The sequence below is a fragment of the Ambystoma mexicanum genome, chromosome 8 (genome assembly GCF_040938575.1).
Source record: "Ambystoma mexicanum isolate Mex_15411 chromosome 8, UKY_AmexF1_1, whole genome shotgun sequence".
NCBI lineage: Eukaryota > Metazoa > Chordata > Amphibia > Caudata > Ambystomatidae > Ambystoma > Ambystoma mexicanum.
The window spans coordinates 1,493,705,269-1,493,718,266 of record NC_090929.1 but is presented as its reverse complement, the minus strand read 5'-3'; the positions used below and the strand labels follow the sequence as shown (position 1 = coordinate 1,493,718,266).

The window sequence follows — 12,998 nt, the reverse complement described above, 5'->3', positions numbered from 1 at the left end:
GTTTTGTGTGATTTGCAGTCTGTGGATGTTTTTGGCAGAGGTACCAGCTAGGAGAGCGTTACAGTAGTCGAGTTTCGCGCCTATAGTTGCTCTAGTTATGGCCACACAGTTGGGGTGGATAGGTAGGGTTTGATGGCATTGATGAGTTTGGTGCTGAATGCTGATGCAGAGGCTATGGCGCTGACTTGTTTGTTCATTGATAGGTTAGCGTCAATGTGAACATCTAGGGTCTTGACGGAGGATGATACAGATATGGTTGAGTTGTCTATGTTGAAATTGGCGTATTGGGGGCTAAGCTTCGTTATTGTGTTTTTTTGCCCAAGAATGAGAATTTCAGTTTTCTCTCCGATGAGACAGAGGCCATTGACCGCCATCCATGCTTGGATTGTAGCATAGATATTGTTCAGTTTAGTGGCATCTTGGTGGTAGAGTCCAGTTAGAGGTATGAGTACTTGAGTGTCACCTGCATAGGTGGTATATGCCATGCCGATGGAGTCAAGTAAGTCGAAAAGGGGTTTAGTGAAGAGGTTATAGAGGGTAGGGGCCGTACAAGGATCTTGGGGGACACTGTAATTTATAGTAGTAGGATCTGCGTTTGCCGTGTCGGAGTAGACCTTCATGGCTCTTTCTTCATGGAAGGAAGTGATCCAGGATGCTGCTTGTTTGGAGAAATGGGCTGCATGAGTGACGTGGTTGGTAAGTGTTTGGTGATCTACCAGGTCAAAGGCAGCTGATAGATCGAGAAGGAGGAGTAGGGTCGGTTTGCCTTTGTTCATGATTTGTGTGATTTGATTTTTTAGGTCTTATAAGGCAGATTCAGTTCCATGGCCGACCCGGAAGCCAGATTGCCTTTTGCCTAGTATGGAATTAGCTTCTATGTATGATTGGATCTGGTTGTGAGCTGCTTTGTCCAGAATTTTCAGGAGGAAAGGGACTGGTGTTATCGGTCTGTAGTTGTTGGGTTGCGCTGGGTCAAGTGTGGCTTTTTTTAGAAGTGGCCGCACCCAGGCTTCCTTGATATTATTTGGGACAGTTCCTGTTTGGAATGAAGCGTTAATGAAGGCAGTAATCAAGGTAGCTAGGTCATTAGCACATTCCTTGATGATTTTGGGAGGGCAGATGTCTGCTTTGCAGAGAGATGGTTTGAGATTTTTGATGAGGTTAAGGACCTCATGTTCAGTGACATCTCTGAAAGCGAATTGTGTATGATTAAAATTGTTACACTTGTCTTGTGTAGGGCGGTTGGCCTTTAGGTTTGGGAGGGCCTGACAGTGGATTTGTATTTTATTCTGGAGGAGTTTTATTTTGTTGAGCATGGAGGTCTGAATGATAGCGCACCAGGCTTTGTCTTTAGTTATCTCGTCTGTGGTAGCCGGGGGTGTGACTTGTTCATTGAAGATGCAAATAATTATTTGGCTTGGGAATTGGCCTTGTAGATCCTATCATTGAAGGAGTTAGATTTTGCTGTTAAGATAGCTTTTTTGTATTGGAGGGCTACCTGTTTGAAGATGCTCTTATTTAGGTCACTGGGATCTGTTTGCCAGTTTTTTAGTGCATGGCGCTTCTGTGCTCAGAGGGTTTGGAGTTCGTCCGAGAACCAGGAGTTGCAGTGAAATTATTTTTCTGCTTTCTTGCTTTCAAGTGGGGCTATAGAATCTATGGCATTTGTGAGGGTATCATTAAAGATGGCTGAGAGTATATTGAGGTCCTGGGAGAAGGGAGGTGCTAGGCAGGGGTTTTTGAGGTAGGGTCACAGGTTGACTGCATTGAGTTTTTTAGAACTTCTTGTTATGGCGGGTGGTGCGTGTGTTAGGGTTTTAGGTCTGGGGTTGTTGGGAATGAGGAATTCAATGCACGTGTGGTCCGTCCATGGCAGAGCGGAGTTCGAGATAATGTTGGAGGCGCAGTTGTGATCCAGGACCCAATCGAGGGTTCGGCCTTTGGAGTAAGTGGGGGTGAGGACTCTTTGGGAGAATCCTAGGTCTGTGAGTTATTTAGCTAGAGTTGTGGCGGGTTTATCCTTTGGATCATTGAAACCTAAGTTTAGGTCTCCTAGTAGAAGGATTTTGGAGGATTTTTTAATGTTGTTACTGAGCCGGTGGGAGAGGTGTTCTTGCAAGTCTGCTGGTAGTCCGGGCGGTCTGTATAGGATGTGGATATTGATAAGATTATAGGGGGAGAGCGTGAGCTTGACTGATAGGATATCCGCATTACCACTCCATGTGCTGTGGTCTGCTAATCTAATGGACAGTGCATCTTTGTGGATAAGGGCGACACCCCCTCCCGCCTTATCAGATCTAGTTTGCCTAAGGATGGTGGAGCCTGGGGGTAGGGCAAGTGTGATGGCTGGGCAGGAGGCATCATTGAGCCAGGTTTCGGTGATGCATAGCAGGTCCAGATTCTGTGTGGCTAGTCGATCATTTATCTCTAGTGCAGATGGATCCTTTGGGGACTCCACAGGAGACCTGGAGTCAGTTAGAACACTACAAGTTCATTTGAAAAGCCTGGTGTCTCCCTGAGAGGTAGGAGGTAAACCAATTCCAGAGAATCCCATCCTGTCAGCATTGGGAAGTCATTTGCAAAGGAGTCTGCGCAATGCTTTTTTGTGAATTTTGATGGTTTGTGCATATCTTCTGAGAAGTGCATGCTGCAGACGTGGAATCGACTGCCCCTCAAGTCCTCCGAGACATCCATGATCTGCTGTCAATCTCAGATACTGGAACTCCACAATTAAACAACCATATTCTTATCAACGACAGATCCTTTGGGAAAATATGCATAACTGTACCCAAAGTTTTGACATGGCTGATATTAGGGCACCCTAATATGATACATTAAGGCATTGTTTGATTATCAGGAAGATCTAGAACAAGTTATTAGAAAACTAAATGAATAATGTATGACAGTGATTACTTTCAACCAACAAAAATCTTGCAAATACAAAGTTCTGTACAGTTTGGTAACTAACCTGTAGCATACTCTGACCAGACAGGCGAACAAAGTACCTTTAAGTCAATAGTCTGTCACACGAAGAAATGTATTACTGGTACATTGATCATCCTTGGGGCCACCGAAAGAAAAGAGGGACGATCAAAAGATTACATTTTTTTTAAATAAACTGTCATGTGATGTGGCAATTCAAGAGATAATAATACTTAGAAAGGTTGATAATGGTGAAGTCATTCAAATACATGAACATAGAAATTGGATGGAAATTGAGTGAAATGCACTATCAAAGTACCATGTTGAACACGAGGACACTGTAATAACCAAGAGTTCTATTACCTGTAATAGGAAAGCTTCAACAAGGCGATTCAGAAAAAAGGATAAGAAGCGGCATGATGATGACATCCGTAGGTGACAACATACATTTTATTTGCTAAGTTTGAATGAGTAAACGCTTAGAAAAGTGGGTGTGTATGTGATTTTTTTTGTGTGAACAAGCTACCCCTAAATTTAGTTTGTCTTTTTTTTAGGGGTGTGATGTTATAACATAGCCATATTTGGGTATGTTTAAAGATTGATGACAGTGAGGGTATGCTGACATCAAATTTCAAAGAAGAATGTGGGTACCCACAACCAACTATTGCTAGAGCATGGTCTCATGTGATTACTGCCTTTGTTAAGGGTGTGGATGTATAAGGATGAAGGAGGGTCTTGTTAATGGTCACATAGATATGTTCATCGCAGGGACTGGGTCTTCAAAGGGGAGTAGGGAGACACCAGGACTGTGTTGGCCTTGTGGATAATGGTCCCTAGAGGCAAGACTCCTTTCACTTGTACATGGTATTCGGCACCTTGTGTGTTCTGATCCACCCAGTTCCCTTGTGAGCTCACAGTCACAGGTGTGTACTGCCTTTGATACCAGAGGAGGTATGAATGTGGATGAAGCGAGCACAATGGGCCCAGAACCTACTCAAAGGACACAGAGATATGTAGATTGCAGGGATGGGCTCTTCAAATGGTAGCGTGGAGACACCGGGTCTGCGGTGGCCATATGGAGAATGGTCCCTAGAGGCGGGACTCCTTTGACTTGTACATGGTATTCGGCACCTTGTGATTGCTCATCCACCCAGCCCCCTTGCAAGTGATCGGTCCCAGGTGACAACTGCCTTTTAACGAATGGCAGTGAGTTGGATGTGGATGAGGTGGGTGCAAAAGGCCCAGAACCTTGACAAAGGACACAGAGATATGTTGATTGCAGGGATGGGGTCTTCAAAGGGTGATATGGAGACACTAGGTCTGTGGTAGCCATGTGGACAGTGGTCCCTAGAGGAAGGACTCCTTGGACTTGGCAACTCGTGCATTTGCATCCATATAGCCCTCTCGAGAGCGCACAGTCAGAGGTGACTGCCATTGAGAAAAGAATGGGGCATGGATGTGGATGAGGCGAGTGCAAAAGGCCCAGAACCTAGTCAAAGGACACAGAGATATGTTCAAAGCAGGGAAGGGGAGTATGGATAAAACAGGTCCTAGGTGGGCAATTGTCGACAGATGCTAGAACACGTTCAGTTGTACATTCACTTACACTGTGCTGAACCTGCTGGCCCAAAAATAAAATATGATAAGAGATAATGCTTTAGTTACATTATGATATTGTCAGAATGATATACTATACTTGGAGGTGTTGGTGACTTGGAAATTACTTTTATTCACTTGTCATATCACCACATTGATGTGATTTATTATGACAGTAAAATTGTAAATATTGTTAACTTTTATTGAAAGAGTTGTTTATTCAGAAATATAATGTATTCTAATATAAAGTGCATGAAGACAAAAAGTAACATGTGAATAAATGAAGAGTATGATTTGCAATCACCCTTTTAATGCAAGTACAGATTATTTTTTATTTTCACTGCATTGTATGTGCCTTGATGTATGTTGTTGTTAAAATTTGAAAAAATCCAATGCAAAATTAATTTATACATATATTTATTTATTGAAAGTTCAATATTGTAGTAAAATGCTTGTTCTTTTTTAGAAAAGGTTGATGGTATATACAAACTACAAATTATACTGCTGTGGTTGAGGTAATGTCCGCATAAATCCTGTGTGTGTTTGTAGTGTCTGAGTCACTAGGGAATTCTTCTCGAATGTCTCGAACCACAGAGGCAGTTATTATTCGTCGAATGCAGAATCCTCCATGAATTCACCATGTGCACGCTCGATAGACCACAACCCTGTACCATCTGTGGAACAAATACAGAAAAGGTTTGTTGAATGAATCCAATATTTGCATTTATCTTGTTTGTACTATACTATAAAAAGTATCTTTGTGAGTAAAGTACTGACAGTGCAATTTTCAAGTAAGGGTGATATAGAAATGTGTACGACCTTTCGAACAATAAGAGATAGGAACATAGGCTGCCCCTGAGCTATTCTTCCTTCCTCAGTAACTCAGACTATTCAACCCAAATTCTCGGAAAACATCCTGGATTGGCATAGGATTGTGAATTTGCTGTAGCTTTATCCATATCTTGCTTACTCATTGCTCTAAAGTGATAAATCATTTTGGTGACCACCGTTCAACACTAAGGAAATGAAAGTTAATGAATTCACACATGTTTTGATGAGAGAGAGCGTGTAAGAGCTAGAGAGAGTGTGCATGTGTGTGTGAGAGAGAGTGTTTGTGTTTGTGAGAGCATGTGTGCGTGTAGGAAGCAACAGACCACTGTACAAGTCTTTTGGGGGTGAACAGAGGTTGGTGGAAGGGGAGGTTATAGGTTATATAGCTTAGTTATCCCATATTATAGGGTGGTATATACCTAGGAGTAGCAGACCCTTGGTGAGCCTTAGGTATTCTCTGCACAGCACAGTCTTGCCTGCACACGTGTTTTGGATTAATGGAAGTTAAGGTTTTGTTGACCCTTAGTCCTAGATAGCAATAGCCATTAACTTCCGGTATTTTCTTTGAATCAACTGTATTTAGACAGTTTAGAGAAGGCCATTACCTTTGTTTTATTGAGATTAATTTTTAATAGGTTTGCGGAGCAATATTGTGAAGGTACTTTTAAGGGAAGTTTCAATTCCCACTAGTCTTTGGTCTTGAGGGACAATGTTGTCTGTTGTTAGGAAAGATTTCTCTTAGGTGCTATTTTCCCTCCATTTATGGACCCCCCAAATTTTTTGCTATTGTTTGGCTTACCTATCCTGACTTTTACAAGTGGAGCACAGATTTCAGCTGCACTCCCCTGGGCTTTTGCTCATTTGTTATGGGGAAACTAACACTCTGTCAGTACTGGAAAACTATGTTTTCCTTAGTCTTCAACTATGGTGTCATTTCTTGGTAACTTGTTATCCATGCGCCTTACAGTGCCGCACATAGGTTCCCTCTTGTTTTATGGCCCTAGCCACCCTCTAAATATTTGTTGTTGTTTGTACAAGTGTGCCTATGACAAACTGGTGGCGGCGGTTTACTTTTAAAGTATTTTTACTTCATTTGTATGGACATACCGCGTTTACCGCGTTGGGCCCAAGACTGTGGCCAGTGCCAAAAATGGACGTGCTACAAAGTCTTTTGTTCTGTCCTTTGGCCATTTTGTCCCTTTGCCTTCCCCCAGGTCGAGAGACCTGGGTATTCCTTATTTGGGCATGCAGCCTCCCGCGAAATTCGCATCTTTCACAGGCTCCTACATGTCACGTGTGCTAGTGCCCAGGAAGAGGGTTAGAACTGTCTGGTCCCAATCCAGACTACTGGTGCCAGTATTCCCGGTAGGCCTGAATGACTGGAACCACCAGGGGCCACCATTGGCCCACGCCTGTGGTGCATGCACGAGAGCAGATCTTCTACTGGTTACCCTAGATTTGAGCGCAAAAAAAAAACAATCTTGGATAAGAGAAGGGGCTCTACATCCATTCCAGGTTGATCACCTGAAGTTCACTCCGAACTACAGAAGGAGCCAAGTATCCTGAACGAAAGAGCAGACTTGTGGAACTGCCAGAGACATGCTGGAAGGTTTGGCACCCAGACCCTGCTGTTGTCCCGTTGGACCCTGCCTTTCTATTGTACCAAGAAGGCCTGCAAGGGTGCTTAGAACCTTTGGAGTAGTGAGACCAACTACTCTCGGCACCTCCTGCTTACCCTTGCAAAGAGCATCTTTGAATGTGTTCCTGGGCCACCAGCGAACTGACCAGCTTGAACACGGGGTATCATATAGGAGCGCTGCTGTCCCGACTTGAGACTCGAAACTTTGGGAATCGCTTGCTTGTGGTCCTGGGCCCTGTTGTCCTAGCTCCTCTGGGTCATGATTTATGAGAGTGCGCCACGCCGTGAGCATCTGCGGTCCCTGTGTTGCCCTGCTGTGGTGACTTCACTGTAAGTGCCTGCAGACCTGCGCCCCCCGTGTCCTGAGACGTGCTGCACCAGACCTACTCTTCTCCTTTCTTCGCAAGCTGAGAAAAGGCTACTGTCCCGGCACGGACGATCATCCTGTCCCTCAGCCGCTGAGAGCCAGAGCGTCCTGTAACTGCAGGGGCGACACCTACTAGCGAAGTGGACTAGACTGACAAAGTTTGGTCCAAACTGTGTTGATGGTTGGTAAGTACTTGCATCAGTTACCGGTGGCTCCCTGGCACATCCATCTATTTTTACACACGAGAATACCTGAAAAGATACTCACCTTAGCTGGGCTAGCCTGCGCTCCCCAGCTATTCCGGAACTCCGAAAGCTGCTCTATCTGCATGGGTAGACCTTCCACGGGGAGTAGGACTTTATTTTTCATCGCCTCAACCCCCTTCCTGAACAGTTACAGCCAGGGCTCAAGTCGAGGGTACACACAGGTGGACGGAGTCCCCCCACTTTTTTTCAGAAATCCTGCCACTTTTTTCAGAGGGCACCTTCATATGCTAATTTCTGGTGACACCACATTCAATTGCTATGTTAATGAGTCCCTCCACTATTTTTTTAGGACTTGACCCCTGGCTACAGCTCCCTGAAGAGAACCCACTTTTCACTTTACGCACGACGGAGCGTTGTAAACGCACTGCTGTACTTTGAGCATAAAGCTCCTCACTTCTTAGGGCTGGACTGCATAAAATAGGGATTGACTTCGAAGAACTGCCTAATGCGTTATCTGTGTTGAACTAACCTCTTCTGTTGCAGGTTGTGGCTATTTTCTTCCCTTTCATCAGCATTAGGCTAAACACATTCTGTATATATGTTACATAGTGAAAAGTGTGTTTGATATCTATTTTATTATTACTGTGGTTTATTTGTGTTTAGTTATAAAGGCATATAACGCATGTATTTTTGATTTACATCTGTCTAAAGGTAATCTGTGGAGTTTTATTATGTGTGCTCGTTGTGGGCTTCGGATCACTCTCACCCCTTAGTCTTGACCGCCTTCCAAGCTACTGTAGATTGGTCTGGTTTGTCCAGAAGGTTCCCCTGTTCCACTAAACTTCTAGAGCGGCCTCCTAAACCTCAGAGTTTGGAAATCCATCTTAACATCTGTGTATGACATTATTTTCAGAGTTTCATTGAGGAAATGCTTACAATGACTCTACGACCTTTATGAAATTGGCCCTACCCACGGCAAATAATAGAAAAGCGTGAATACGTTTTTGTTTTAGTCTCTTCTATGTGTGTTTTTTTGGGCACATGACCTAATGCCCATAGATTAACTTTCACTTAGATGTCAGTGTGAAGTTGAATAAATGTCTGCAGCACAGTAGGGGACATTCACAATTTGGATAGCTTAAGCTGCAGTGTGTTCCTATTTAGTAAGTCAACTACCGTGAAATGCCCATGAAAGTACGTACAAGTTGAGAATTCCCATGGATATGTTTTTGGAAGGGCCCCTAAATTGGAAGGGCCCCTAAATTGCCAGTCGTGAATTGTTTTTTTCAGAAGCAGGTTTGTTCTATGGGCATGTTGGAATGTCCACATGCCGGGCAAAGTTTGGAATTATCAATGGAGTAAAGTAGTGTAATCATCCTGCAATTAGAGCAGTCCGCAGACCCTTTTTATATACTGGAACAGTGGTTCCTCTTCTCCAGGAATGTGCTGTTACTAAACTTAATATACAGGAATTCAATATTGGTCGAAAATCGAAGACCAAACTGAGTTGGCTGGAGTAAGTATGCTGCCATCCCCTCCAGTCCTTGGGCACAAGAACGATTAAATGTATCGATCAGGAACATTATGACATTTTGCTGTGGTTCCACAAATTCATCTGTTTTTCGTATGTTTAATATTTTCGATAAACAAAAGACAAACGGTTGGCTTTGTCAATGCTTGTTTTAGTCAACACAGTGTTTTTAAGCGCAGGAGAAAGCGGTGTCTGTGTATTTACAGAATTACAATGCGGTGATTCGATGTCTCCTATCTGCATAGTAATGGGATTTCTGTTTCCGTAGTCGTCCGCAATAAACATGTTCAGAAATAAACATTATTTATAGTATATGCTGGTTATTTTTCTAACACAGAGGGCTTCATTTGCAGGTACAAAAACTGAAAGACGCAGGAAAAACTCTAACCTCTAAACCAGAGTATTATGATAACATGAAAAACAGAAAAAATGTCCAGAGAAAAATATTTATAACAATGTATCAAAATGTATTTAGAGTGATACAAACATTTTTGTATCACTCTAAATAAATTTTGATACATTGTTATAAATATTTTTCTCTGGACAATTTTTGCCGTTTTTCATTTGCAGGTAACCAGCAGTAGAGCTCACCCCCCTGCGTTGCTGTTTCCAACCCCATGAGCACTGCTTTTCAATCCTTGGGATTTAACCAATCTAATTAGCGATCTTTAAAAAAGTTTGTCTTTCGCTTAATTTTTTTGCCATTTGGTCGAATCAGTTATGCACACACTGCAGCCTGGAGTTTTAATAAGGATTGTTTAAAATAGCTACACAGTGGCCCCTCTTTCATTACTATGGTCGTGTGGTGTCATTCCCTGTGATGTCATGGGGGTGGCCGATTAAAAGCTTGTGTGATGCCACTTCTTTTGCCTGTATGTCAGGGATCAGCACCCTTTGGCTTAGATGTTTGGAGTACGACTCCCACGATCTCTTACTATCGACTATGATGGCTAGGGCTGGTGGGTGTTTAGTTCAAAACATCTGGAGACCCAAAGGTTGCTCTATGCTGTTTATGGAATGATGCCACCGGCTTTACAATTTGATCTCTGTGTGAATTAAATTGACGGGGTAGTCAGTATCCTCGGAAATATTCTGTGATGGGAGCTTCAGAGGAGCATTTCATGTAATGTGGATTTTAGGGCTTTAAGTTTGCTGTAGCACTTCTCCTTTCTACCCCGGGCCTTCTCTCCTGACACAATGCTGCCTCCACCAGTGTTTGACCTTCATGGGCTGTATATATTTAAACACAAAAGGAGACGTATCCAGACATTAACGACTTGCTGATCGTTGCAGCATATTGCCAGGAGATAACCCTTTGCTTTTGTAAAGTGTACCTTTCACCTTTCTGAGCAAAGACATTTTCAATGTGTTCTTATTTTTCATGAGCAGCAAACTGGAGAGTATATTTTTTCAGTTTTGGGGGATGAGCTTGAAAGGTGAGAGTGGGACCACAACTCTTCTGTTTTGGTGGAGGGAGCTGTGACGTCCCTTATCAGCCTCCTTCAGTGGGCATGAGGTTCCCCCCTGGAGGTATCTGACATTGGTGGGAAAATCATCTGACCTGCATGGTACAAGTTTATCTTGCAGCAGGCTCCTTAACACCATGTGCTATCTTAGAAGGAGATAGACTTGCATTTGCCTGTGTTGATAAGATTTTTAATATAAGTAGATTTTCTTCACTACTGGTTAATTCTATCATATTCAGTTCTCATATTTTTTTTTTATAGATTTGTCTCTCATTCATGCCAGGGAAATGTTGTTAATGGACCAAAAAATGGACAGTAAGATAGGCTACACCTCTATAAAAGTTGTTTAGCTGCTTCTTAGTCCCTGCAAGACACTTCTCTTATCCCCCCACCGCCCAAGTATCGTTTCATGACTCGTTAGCGCCATGTCCCAGGTGCAAACTGGCAATTTTTCTGGTTGGGTGTTTACCTGGTGGATCAGCAGCATCAAAGACTCCAAGGCTGGTGCGCTGGTGTTTTGGGACAGACTCTCTGCATGTGATCACCGCCAACCCTTCCCTCTTAAGCCAAGGGCTGCTTAAACAGAAACGAAACAATTAAACACACACACACACATTCAAGCCCTGGAGCGAGCAAATTCGTTTTTTCTTTACAGGTAACAATGTGTATTAGCACATGAAGATCGTTATTGACTTCCACTCACTCAATCAGAATGTTTGGAGTGTAGTCAATAACTACTGGTATTGACTGTCTTCAAAAGCAGACAGGGTAACAACAATGTAATTTTCAGGAAAGATTTCTTTCAGCAAGACACTCCCACTGAGTGAGGATCATTTTTCCCCACGCAGCACCCTATTTAAAAAAAACACCAAAGAGAAAGCAAAAACATGGGAAAATCGTTCCACTTTCTTTTGAGAACCTGTGTACTTTTTTACATCTGGTACATACTCATGTTACACACGCTCTAGTTTAAGCAGGTTGCAATGAAAATGCATAACTAATGAAGATCGTTTTTTCTAAAACTTCAAAATTGACTGCATTTAATTTGCTAAGATAGTTGTCTATTTTCTTTACTCATTGTTAAACTTATGTTTTTTCACCAACAAAACTCCAAACCGTGTAATGCTACTACCAATATGTGCTAGTAGCCATATAGACCTCCGGAGGGTCATTATCGCTTGGAATAATGAACCACCACCAAGTTATGGCCCCTCCCTCAGTCTATAAGGCTGTATTAGTACAAGGCGGGAGTGGATGTGGCGCCCTTCCAGCCAAATAGGAGGCTCAGAACGGGGGACTTTACCACATGATAAAAACCCTGCTCCGAGCCTCCTCAGAAGCGGGAGGCTGCCAGCTTCCCTTTCCTGGGAATCGGGTAAGTGTGCCCCAGTGTCGCCTTTGCCCTCCTTCACCCCACCCCAACCCCAATTTCCACATCCCCCACCGATCCCCACTCCCCTTTGCGCACCTTTGTACCTCGCGGGTGCCGAGAATATTCAGTGTTCCCGGCGCAGCTCCGTCACAGCAATGTAGTAGTTCCTTTCTCGCTTATCCATGGTGGCCATCTTGCATTGTAAGTTGAGAAACGGCAAACACATTGTACCAGGATGCTAATAGCGATAAGTCCCTCTAGCCGGAGGCTTTACCAGGGCACGTAATGCCATGGGGCTAAAGCTCAGGCTTCAAACTTACTGGGGCATTACCTGGCCAGGTAAAGACCCACTAATCAGGGTTCATTGCTTAACTAGCACCAGTGCTGTGACGGGACAGAAGACATTACAGTGATGCTTATTTTTACAATGGCCTGTACACGCTGCTTTCGGGTTCTGTTTCAGAGCAAGTGTTCTTTACCAGGTGACAGCCATGTTAGCAAAATAAAGTCTTTTGTGCATAGTGGCGTTCAAAGTAATGGATGGACTGGACTATTTTGATTTTTTTTTAACTGAGCGGGATAGTCCTATAAAGCCCCGCTGGTGGACTTTTTGACTGTATACCCCACTGCCCCCAACCTAGGGTGACCAGATTTCCAAAAAGAAAACCCGGGACGACCAACAACATAAAAAAGGGACTACCCCATCCCAGCAAACTAATTACTGCCCCTCCCCCAACACGCCCCCTCAACCACCACCCAATCATATTTCCAGCACTTCTCCTTTCTATAAACTGTAAATGATCTTGTTTGTGCACTTTTGTCTATGAATCTTGCCATGTTAATGAATACAGTCGTTTGCTCTAATTGGTTTAACATCTTGCTGGACACTTATTTCCAGGCTAGTGGCACATTCTGTAAGCCTTGTGACTTGTACCTGAAAGGTTGGGGGTTCTGAAAAGTTGGGGGTTCGAGCCAATCCTCCAACATCAAAATTCTGACAGTGTTGTGACAAAAAAAATACTATATACTATAAAAAATACACCCATCCCTGCAAACCCCGGACGGGGT

General features: G+C 43.4%; 1 long non-coding RNA gene across 1 annotated transcript; it reads right to left on the bottom strand.

Annotated features, from left to right (window-relative positions):
• Window positions 1-4,981: 4,981 nt before the first annotated feature.
• Window positions 4,982-12,358, bottom strand: LOC138473801 (uncharacterized). Its single transcript, XR_011268924.1, has 3 exons — window positions 12,027-12,358; window positions 11,028-11,131; window positions 4,982-5,192 (listed from the first exon to the last, which is right to left on the bottom strand). It is a non-coding gene; the product is annotated as an uncharacterized lncRNA (long non-coding RNA).
• Between the last annotated feature and the right edge of the window lie 640 nt (window positions 12,359-12,998).